General features: G+C 43.0%; 1 protein-coding gene across 2 annotated transcripts in view; it reads left to right on the plus strand.

Moving 5' to 3' along the window:
- The window catches only part of LOC147617047 (uncharacterized), a 44,668-nt gene extending 35,071 nt beyond the window's left edge, over nucleotides 1-9,597 (plus strand). The window contains exon 3 of one of the 2 annotated variants that reach the window (XM_086776673.1): nucleotides 9,322-9,597. The gene's annotated coding sequence lies outside the window, so the exon portion shown is untranslated. The other variant, XM_086776674.1, reaches the window with a different exon arrangement.
- Nucleotides 9,598-10,607: the final 1,010 nt, after the last annotated feature.

Here is a 10,607-nt window from a genome sequence, read left to right on the forward strand (position 1 = left end):
AAGTAAAAGCTCTTTTGGAGCTCCAGTGCTTTTGGTGAAAAAGAAGGATAAGTCTATGCGCCTTTGCATCAACTATCGTGCCCTTAATAAGTTAACTATCAAGAATAAGTATCCTCTTCCACGCATTGATGAATTGTTTGATCAATTGCTTCATGCAAAGGTCTTCTCCAAAATTGATCTTAAGTCTGGATATCATCAAATTCGCATTCGCGAAGGTGATGAATATAAGACAGCTTTTCACACAAAATATGGTCATAACGAGTACCTGGTCATGCCACTCGGGTTAACCAATGCCCCTGCAACATTTATGAGTCTGATGAATGATCTTTTTCGTCCTTTTTTGGACAAGTTCGTCATTATTTATCTTGACGACATCCTGGTGTTCAGTCGTAATATGGAAGACCACAAGGCACATCTTAAGATCTTTTTCCAGGTGCTTCGAGACAATGCTCTTTATATTAATTCAGGCAAAAGTGAATTCTTCAAGACATCCTTGGAATACCTTGGACATGTTATTTCAGCAGACGGTATTTCCGTGGATCCAAAGAAAATACAGGTTATTGTCAATTGGCCAACTCCCACAAACATCCATGATGTTTGTTCTTTTCTGGGACTTGCCAACTTCTATCACACAAAGGTTCATCGATTTTCCGAAATAGCTACTCCTCTCACCGAACTTCTCAAGTCCGCTCCTGCATTCCAATGGCTTAAAGCCGCAACACAAGCTTTTGAAAATTTAAAGACAGCTTTGACAACAACTCCTGTCATGGCTATTCCAGACCCTACTCTCCCCTTTGATGTTTACACGGATGCTTCTGATATTGCCACTGGTGCCGTCTCAATGCAACAAGGACGTGCTATTGCGTTTGACAGTCATAAGTACTCTGCAATTCAAGGAAGATACCCGGTATATGACAAGGAATTTTTAGCTATTGTTCATGCCTATCGTGCATGGAAACATAATCTCCTTGGTGCGGATTCAGTGGTGAAAACAGATCATCATTCTTTGAAATATATCTTCACGCAGTCAGTTATGAATGCTAGGCAAGCACGTTGGGTCGAATTCTTAGCCAATTTTGATATGACAATTGAGTATGTTCCTGGTCTTACCAATGTGGTTGCGGATGCCCTCAGTCGTATGCCGTCAGCTTCGGTCTTGGCTATTTCTACAGTTGAAATGGATATACCTCAAAGTTTTAAGGACCGTTATTCAACAGATCGTGATTTTGGAAATGCATTTCGAATTCTTAATTCTCAAAATGCCTCTCCTTCCGACTTAAAGATTTATGGAGCATATACAATAGTGGATGGTTTATTATATTATCAGGATCGTATTTGTGTACCTCATGATACTCATGTTCAAAGAGTATTGCTGTAAGAACATCACGAGGTCACTTATGCTGCACACCCAGGCATCAACAAGACTTATCGTCTTTTGACAGTTACATACTATTGGTCTCAAATGAAGCAAGATGTTATTAAGTTTGTTACAGCGTGTCTCTCATGCCAACGTATGAAAGCTAGCAGACAAGTTCCAGCTGGTCTTCTTCAACCACTTCTAGTTCCCAAGAAGGTGGTAACTCCAACTTATAACTGAGAGATGAGTTCTTCTTAATAATACGAAAGGGTCCATAATATCTTGGGCGAAGCTTTGGGAAAACTGATTTCACTGTCTTGTATTAATAAGGGGCAATATATAATAATACCAAGTCTCCTTCTTGAAATTCAATGTGACGACGACGCTTATTAGTTGTGCGTTGATATTGCTCTTGGACGCTGATCACCTTATCCTTAATCTGTAATAGAATATCTTGCATTTCTTGAATGAGATGGTCTGCTAAAGCCACTTTATGTTGAAGAACAAAGTTGGCAGGAATAAGGGGAGTATGGCCATAAGCTACTTGAAAAGGTGTCATTCCAATAGCTGAATGATAAGAATTATTATAAGCAAATTCTACCAAAGGTAAATATTCTTCCCATGAAGCTAATCGAGACTGAACGTAATGTCGCAGCATTTCTTCCAGAATCTGATTAACTCGTTCCGTTTGTCCATCTGTCTGAGGATGATAAGCAGAGCTAAAGAGTAAATTTGTACCAAGAGACTTGAATATCGAAGTCCAAAAATGTCCTGTAAACTTTGGATCTCGATCCGAAACTATAGATTTTGGCAATCCATGAAGTTTGAAGATATACTGTAGAAACAGTACTGCAATATCTGAAGCTTGAGCTGCTTTCTTGCACGGAATGAAATGTGCCATTTTAGAAAATCTATCAACCACCACAAGAATCTATGTATTGCCTTTAGAAGAACGTGGCAATGAAGTGATAAAATCCAAACTAATACTTTCCCAGCGTTCATTGGTATAGAATTCATCCAACTTTCCACATTTTTTGGCTCAAGAAGTTTGTGGACGGTGATTCTCCAGTTTTAGATCATTTGGATTATGTTCTAGAAATCGAAGATAAACACATACTCTTAATTCCAGAGATAATTCTTGATGTCAGACAGAAAGAAACACGACATAAACTCACTACAGAATTTTTGGTTAAATGGAGAGATCTTGATGATTCCGACTCTACTTGGCAAAGTGATGAAGACTTACAGGAATATCCAGAACTTCTTCGGGAATTCTTTCAAAGACAACCATCTCTTCTTAGCCGGAGTCTTATTTTAAGTGGGAGGGAATGTCACGATTATGACTAACTCTCTTAATCTCTCCCTAATTACTCCTTAATCCCTTATTAACTGAAAGGACACCTGTGAAGGGTCACACCCTTACACATGGGTCACTATCAAAGGACATGTCTATTCATTAAAAGACACACCCCTAAGTCCAAAGGACATAACCGTTAACTCAAGAGCCACACCCCTTCCCAGGGATGTGTCTCTTCACTTGTACCCTTTCGGCCTCTATTTAAGAAAGGCCCCTGTCTCAATGCAAACAACTCAATCTTTCTATTAGCATTTGTCTTATGTTATTAATTAAGTCTTAATCATGTTAATAAAGCTATAAAAGCTTTACAGTCTCTTTTACAACACAGGAGGGGGATTGATGGACGGAGTCCGACTCCACGATTGGAGTGACTTAGATTGGGGAGGAGATCCAGCCACGAGGAGATCTACTTCAGGCCCAGGAGCAGTTTTATGGAGCAGTAAGAGGCAGTCATCTTTTGCCTTGTTGTCGACAGAGGCAGAGTACCGGGCTGCTTGTGATGCTGCTTGTGAGGTGGTGAGGTTGCATGGCAGGATTGGGCTTCCACTGGAGGAACCCACGGTCATCCAGAGGCACTTTGTTCGTGAAAAGATTGTTGCTGATGACACCTTGCTAGAGTTCTGTTCGACGGAGGACAGTACGGTGGACCTCCTTACGAAGTCGCTATCTCAGGATTTGCTCAGGCGGCACCCCAGCTCCGTGTGGTTGGTTTCATAGCCAGGAGCTGAGCGGGGGTGTTAGAAGTCATCTCCTGTCTTTACTGAGACACCAGGGCCTCTGTTGTGGGTGTGCCCGTCCTTGTAGGTGCTTTTCTCATTTTTCCTCACTCCCCGTATTTTCCCCATATTTTTCCCATTTATCTATGGCTTGGGGGGGCAGTCGTGAGCTGGCAGGTGCTTTTTCCTCTGGCCGACTGTACCCGACTTATGTACAGTGTTGGCCTACTCAAGTTGTGCTGGCCGACTGGCCCTTGTAGCTGGTCGTGGAGGACTGGACCCTGTCGGTTGCCTTTGGAGCAAGCCGACTGTTGCTTGGGGTCCATATATAATGGACCCCCACACCCCTTGCCATTTCATCTTGTATTTGGGATCTTCTTTGTGTATATAGAGCAGAGTTACACGCCTCTATCTCTCTCCTTCTCTTGTGCTGTTTTTCTACATTGTGTTTGCTCTCGTGTTCCCAGATTTGGTCATCATCTCCACTACGTATTTTGACAGGGGGTTGGGGGCAGGTGTGCTCATGGAAGCCGATAAGAAAATGAGAGCTGGTCCCCCGTTTGAGCCTAGTACCGCCAAAGGATGTCATGGCACGAGAAAGCTCCCAGCGGTGTCCCTGGGGGGCCCCGAGCGGGGGGAAAAAGGGGGGGGGGGGCAGCATACGCGGGATGTGGTGCCCCTAGACCTCCAAGCTGTCTTGTGCTCCCCTTTCTCTCTCACCGAGTTACGAGATTCACTCCATGCCCTTCCACAAGGCAAGTGGCTAGACGAGGATGGCTTGCTGGTCTCTCTTTCTGCATCATTGGGATCTCATGGAAGACAGTTTCATGGGCTCCTTCAATGAGATCATGGCCTCGGGTCACATGCCGGAGAGACTCTCCAAGGGGCTGATTCACTTGATTTGGTAGTGGTGCTCCATCACCCTCTTAGGAAACGTTTACAAAATCCTCGCCAAAGCCGTCAGCCCGGTCGCCTGCAGCCTCATCTCTCGGACGTGATTCAACCCAAACCACCTTTACCCAAGAGAGAAGCATATTGGATAACATCTTCGGCTTTTGGGAGGAAGTATGTAGAAGTCTAGGGTCTAGGGTTTAGGGTTTATCGTTGAATGCTGTAGAAAAACAGCAAGTAACTTTTCATGGTAGACATGGAGCTTGTTCTTCGCCTAAGGACCACTCCGAGTTAAAGATTTGGGAGCAGACCATGAAGAATATGTTCTCCATATGGGAAAGAGAGAGTTCATCAAGAGGAATGCTGATTGCTGGTAGTGTTGGAGAACTAGTTGGCAGTACAATGGTGAGTCCACCCATGGAGGAAGCTTAGCAAGAGGGAGTGTTTGAGTGTGCCGTACGGCTTTGAAGAGAGGAAGTGGCAATGGAGTTAGAGTTTCCAAGTAAGGAGAAGAGTCCAAAGGATGATCCGGAGGTGCAGACACTGCTAGACTTGAAGGTGATAACGATAGAGGAAGGATAGCTATCTCGTATCAATTTTCAAGATTCATAAATGTTTGTCCAAATTTGTTGAGGAGGATGAGTTGAGTGCTTCAACAGTTCCTGAGGTTTTTGTGGAGTCTACCACGGTAGGGAAGAGACTAGTTCCAACGTCCGCATTTCCCGAGGAGGCAATTGCATAGACATCTTGTGGGAGGTTGAGCCTGTAGTTAGATCAACACTAGGTTGGAGCACATGGGCATCATGTGCATCCTTGCTCCAAGTTAAGCAAGAGGGGATGTCACGTGCCATCTTCCTACAATGTGACGGGACATGTCTCGATTGTTTAGCCACTTTAGAGGGTGTGGCTTGTTCATGGACAAGTCTTGGTCAATTTGGGCCTTGTTAGCCATCTCATTGTATTTGGTCCAATGAGCAGCCGGTGTGGACACTTTTATTATATTTGGACATTATTATTAATAAGTTGTTAGCTATCTCATTGTATTTGGTCTAGGCGCCCAATGAGTAGCCAATGTGGACACTTCTATTATATTTGGACATTATTATTAATAATGTGCAAATATAATAAAAGCCATCCAAAACTAAAGGAGCTAGCTAACTACCTCATCATAAAATATAAATAGAGGGCTAGGGCTAAGGGTCATTCATGAGTTTAGGCATGTGTAACATGCGTTGCGGAAGTGTGTTCATGATTAATGCTAAGCAAAGAAGATTAACGCTAATCCTATGTTTAGTAAATACACAAAAGAGGAGAGAGATCTAATCTATTGTATATTGCCAAAACATGCTATATATACAATGATCTTGCTGATTCACAGCTTCGTGCAAATGATCTTGCTGATTCACAGCTTCATGATGCATACCAAAGATCCTTGCAGCCCTCTACTTGCAATTAGATAAAAGAAGCTCCTATTGATCCACCATTGTGTCGTCGTTGCCTTTGCAGACTCTGACAAATGGATCCTCTTGATCTTTGAATGATGATCCTAATCATACATTTTAGTTAGTATAGTTAGCATCCAGATGATCCTATTTATAGGGAAAAGGTATGAATTCGCAATCAAGTCGGTTTTTGCCTATTTTTTCCACAATATTTCAGAAAGTCATATTTTGTGTCCAAACTATGCCCAAGAAGTGTCCTAACCATTGGGCTATGTCTTGGACACTTCTAGGAGCCTGCAGGGTTGCGAAATCCGCTCTAAATCTGTCCTTATATTTACTAATGAGAATATAAATGTCTATGAGCATCAAGATTAACGGTTGCACATGACATCTCCTCCTGCTAAGCTTGGAGCACTGGGGTAATCCATACATCTTTGCTCCGATTCCGTTCGGGTCCAATTGAAGTCTGCACTTCATATCCATCGGTTCAATCCCCAAGCTCCCTGACTTGGTCTTCAAGTTCTCTGGCTCAGTCTCTGGTTCTTCTAAACTACATGTAGTCTCTTCCTCCTCACAGGGTTCAGAGAGGTTTTTTGGAAGCTCCTTTGAAACTTCTGAGATGTTCTCATCCTCATCCAAATAGGATTTGGAGAGATCCACCTTCTTGGGAACTATCGAGTTGACCTTATCCTCCTCCAAATAGGATTTTGAAGGATCCATTTGCATGATCTGTGGTTCTTGTTCTGGTTTGGCTTTTGGCTCTGGGTTTGGTTCCAACTTTGGTATGTGCATGGTGGGTAATGGCACCTCCTAAGAAACACTTCTTTGTGTGTCTTGAGAACTCTTGTTTTAGAAGCTCTCTTTTCGTTCGGTCAATACTCTCAGTCTTGGGCTGCTTCACAACCCGAGGTGATTCCTCCTTGGCCTTTGTTGATACTACCATGAATTGTGCTAGGTTTCCGTGAGGTGTGCCCAACCTTGTTTCTACAAAAGTTGGGCTTCACGCGCCTCTTCTTGAAGCTTTACTTGCTTCTTTCTTGCGTTGCCGACGGTCCTCTTCTATGAGTTGTTGCCTATACTCGGCCATGATTTGTTCGTACTAGGCTTGGCATTCTTGTTCCCTTTTGTATCATCATTCATCTTCCCATCTCCAACGACTCTGCATAGTCTCATACTCATGCCGTAACTCGCATCATTGCTCTCCATTGAGGTGAGGTTTTGGTGGAACGAGTAGCAAAAAGAAGTCTTTTCCTACCTAGGTTAAGTCTTGTCCATATTCTACCCTACATGCAACCTATGCTACATGCAAAAATGGGTTGAAACCCTAAAAATGGAAACCCTAATTTGGTTTTTCACTTTCCACATCGAATCTAGGATTGAAAACACTATTGCTAGAGCTGAACTGATGCAAAATATGAAAACCCTAATTTTGGCCTGCAAACCCCAAAACACAAACCCTATTTTCAGAAACCCTAATTCAACATGGACAAATAGGATGACCTAAGTTGTGATACCAATGTAACATGCATTGTGGAAGCGTGTCCATGATTAACGCTAAGCAAAGAAGATTAATGCTAATCCTATGTTTAGCAAATACACAAAAGAGGAGAGATGGACCTAATCTATCTACTCTATATTGCCAAAACATGGTATATAGTGCAAATGATCTTGCTGATTTACAGCTTTATGATGCATACCAAAGATCCTTGCAGCCCTCTACTTGCAATCGGACAAGAGAAGCTCTTGCTGATCCACCACTGTCCTTGCTGCCTTGCAGACTCTGACAAGTGGATCCTCTTGATCTTTGAATGATGATCCTAATGAATGCCGAATGATCCTATTTATAGGGAAAAGGTATGAAGTCGTAATCAAGTCGGTTTTGCCTATTTTTCCCACAAAACTTTGTCCAAAAAGTCATATTTTGTGTCCAAACTATGTCCAAAAGGTGTCCTGACCATTGGGCTATGTCTTGGGCACTTCCGGGAGCTTGTAGGGCTGCAAAATCCGCTCTAAATCTGCCCCTAAAGCTGCCTATATATTTGCTAATGAGAATATACATGTCTATGAGCGTCGGGATTAACGGATGCACGTGACATCATGTGCTTGGAGAAAGTGGTGGGCAAAGCAAGATAAGACCACGCCTGACATACCGTGAGCATCATTAAGCTATCATCATTAGCAATCATTGTAAATATTCGTTCATGTTAGTAATATCTAGTAGATTAGACATCTATCTTATCTATTGTTGCATGCTTTCATTCACGCTTCCATGTAGGGTGATTTGCGTTAATATGCAGCTTAACGTGTGTTTTTGTGTTAGTCTCCATTAAGTTAAGAACTCATTTACATGACTAGTGTTTCTCTTGTATGTCCAAACATGTAGACGTGGTGGGCTGTCCACAGTCACTTAAGCTGTCTATGCTCGTAATTTATTAGGCTGTCCAATTTATAAGTTGTCCGCCCATGTTGTGACTTTTCTGCCCTCATTGAAGTGTTAGATGAAACTTGCCACTTTAATGTTGGTTATTAAAACATTAACAATAATAAACTGAGCTTGCAATTAAACTACAAAACTCTTAAAGTTCACCTATTAGGCCTCAACAGCTCCAAGCACAGTGTGTACATGGGGTTTCTTAGGTGTCCCAGGTCTCTTTGATATACTTCCGGGCCCCCACCTTCTGGTGTATTTGGTTTATTACTGAAGTTGAAATGAGTACAATGACTATCCTGAATGTGGAGACTGACCCATGATGTGTAGGTCGCCTTCTTCTTTACTGAAATGACTGCAGGCCTGGGGTAAGGAGGCTGGACTCGCACGTGCAGGATCTGTGCACGAGCAGGCTGCGTTTTGAACTATAGAGATTTGGAAGACTGACCTGGATCTGGACAGCAATGAATCGAGCAGGTCAATTTCTAACGCACAACAAAGGGCTGCATTAACTACTGCTACATGGACACACCTTGCTGGAATGGCGTCTGCTTCCCTTGCTCTGATGATCTGATTTGATTGGCTAGATCTCGTTGGTAGATGACTGAAGTGGGGAGAGGAGAGGCCTGTTTTTAGGTATATGAGCCCCTCTTTATTGATCGACGAGTTGGCTTGCTGCCAGACCTATTGGGTCACTGCCTCACCTGTCTAAGCCTGTCCTGCCTGTCCGTAGCTGTCCAGATACCTGCCGCCTGTCTACACGCCGAATGCCTGGCACCTGGCCTAATAAACTGCCTTGGACAATTAATTGTACACACCAACTCCAGGTGGGTTACAGATGCGTGAGGTTACAGTAGCCGACTGATTGGCCTATGGGTGACGATTTGTCCCACTGAATTAGGAGCTCACGAAAACACCATGTGCACACCATCTAACTCAAAACTTGCACTTATTAGTACAGATATCCACCCAAGTGCACTGGGTGCACATGACACCTCATGACTGCCTGTAAGGCTTGGCAGGCAATCTTCCTTCCGGGCCTCCGCCTGTTTTAACCTTGCACTCTGGTAAGTAAGACACTTTGTTTTGATTTTTTTGCTTCACATTTTTGCTCAAGTGTTTTTTGACAGGTACCTAAACACCAATAGAAGTGGGCCGAAATTGCAAGGAGCAAAAGTGATCACCGTCCAACAAATGCTCCTAAGTTCCATAAGCCTGTGCATCTTGCCATGCTCTTGTAATTTTTACATAAAGTGCCAGCTTCTTGCATTCAAAAGCTGAAGCTCTTGAACTTGGAAGGCAGCATGTCACATGGCTGACAATTTCATGATGTACAGTCTCATCAAGATACACCAGAATATAGTTTGATATCAATCTTATGCAATAATGAACTTCACTTGACAGCACACCTACGTTTGCATGGATTTGTCATCTAGTTTGTTAGTTTCATGCTTATTTTGATTTTAAAGAGCTGATTATGGTTTGTTAGAGCAATGTGAATCGTTTGTTTAAAGTTTTAAACAAAGGTTTGTGTTGAGCTCCATGTTTTATTTTTTAGGTAACCTACCTTGGCACCCTACCAGAAATCACTGCCGTCTTTTTTGTGTGTTTGCACCACTTTACTAGAATTCCTGTCTTTTTTAAATTGCATTATCTTTGAGATAAGAGATTGGGAGATGCAAACTTGCGTCACGCGTGAACAGATGCTTGTTCTTGATCATAGGGTGCATTTAGGGCATGCACACTTCTACTTTGTGTTTATGTACAAACCCATAAGGTTGTATCTTTTTTTGTGTGGGGGTGGTGAGGGTTGGGGAAGAAGTTCTCTCTCTCTCTCTCTCTCTCTCTCTCTCTCTCACACACACACACACACACACACACACACACACACAGAGCATTGGAAGAGGAAAAATGTAGGAAGGCAAAGGAGCTAAATATAAGGGTTGTGGGATTTCCAAAAGGCCCCACAACTCAAGAAGATGGGGTGATATTACGCAGGCAAATGGGTGTCACAAGAACTACCTTTGTAGGTGCATGGTGAGTTGGGAAGGACTTGTCTAGCTAACAACTCCTCATCCTTAAGTTTAGAGACCTTGAATCACGGGCTACTTAAAAAAAAAAAGAGTTGCTCTCAAAGCTTCCAAGATAATCCTTAGGGGATGATCTCACACCTTGGAGCATAGAGAAGATGGAATGGTCCAAGTAATGGGAGCCCGTCGAGTAGTGAAGTGAGACCGTAGACAAAATTCACATGGTTGTATGGAATTACAATGTGAAACGCTATGGTTTGACTCTAGAGGTTTTGCAGAGATGTTCGCATGGAGGGAGAATCGTCTTTTACACAGACTCACCAAAGCCTCGAGAGGGCCACCCGAAGGTGTGTGTATATGCTTGGGAGTTGGCCGATAGAGATCAA

Source organism: Cibotium barometz, chromosome 37, assembly GCF_041138505.1.
Source record: "Cibotium barometz isolate CiBa-2024 chromosome 37, ASM4113850v1, whole genome shotgun sequence".
Lineage (NCBI taxonomy): Eukaryota > Viridiplantae > Streptophyta > Polypodiopsida > Cyatheales > Cibotiaceae > Cibotium > Cibotium barometz.